Genomic DNA, 1,013 nt, shown 5'->3' on the forward strand with positions numbered 1-1,013 from the left:
AACAATGTGGCGAATAATTTGGGAGGAACTGTGCTAAGTTGGCTGGGGACCGATAACATCGCAGGTGTACTTTTTTCAGTTGCTCCAGATGATTTATACACTTGGAATATTTTTGGATATTTGCTGATGCCGAGTGCCAGTTTGAAGGAGAGGTAGAGACACTCAACTCCACGTCCCTTTTATTCATATAAGGAGATTTTTGCTCTTCGGGGGGGTTATTGAGCCATTTGTATGTCGAGGAGATACCTTTGGATTTAATTATCTTTTTAAATACCAAAGCCTTTGTTGTAGGTAACAGAGGATTCGACTTTGGAGGAAATTTAGAGGCCAGAAAATGACTAATTTGGATGTGTTGATAGAAACAGCCCTTTAAAGAGGGGTGTTCCCGTACTATTTCATTAAAGGGGTTAACACCCAAATCAGAGTATAGATCCGCCAGCACTGGAATGCCCAATCCCTCCCACCTGGCCAGATTCAAAAAGGGGATTTGAGATTCCAACGACTTGAGGGAAATCTCTGAAAGAGGAATCTGAATCTTATGAATCAAGTCATTTCGCCAGACCTCCAGGGAGGCTGACATGGTGGGAACACACGGGGAGAACCGTGAACGGCTCAAATATTCTGCTTCCATCATTCTTCTGACCGAGCCCTGGCGGGACAGGAAATTTTCAATCTGAGCCCATCTATGTGAATTACCTGGACTCCACCATTCCTTTAGTGATTCAATTAGTAAGGCTTTATAATATGCCGATATGTTTGGGGTGCCCAATCCCCCTAAGTCATATGGGGGGTATAACACTTTACCTGCGACCCTAGCCCTTTTATTACCCCAGACAAATTTGTTAGTCAACGATTGAAGTTTCATCAGGGTTTTGTGAGAAATTTTGATGGGAAGGCATCTGAGCACATACCCAAAATATTGTAAGAAAACCATTTTAAAAAGGACTGTATCCTGGCCATCCAGTACAATGATATTTTTTCATACCTTCCCAATTCCTTTTCTAAATTTTGGA

Source organism: Anomaloglossus baeobatrachus, chromosome 1 (genome assembly GCF_048569485.1).
Source record: "Anomaloglossus baeobatrachus isolate aAnoBae1 chromosome 1, aAnoBae1.hap1, whole genome shotgun sequence".
NCBI classification, from domain to species: Eukaryota; Metazoa; Chordata; class Amphibia; order Anura; family Aromobatidae; genus Anomaloglossus; species Anomaloglossus baeobatrachus.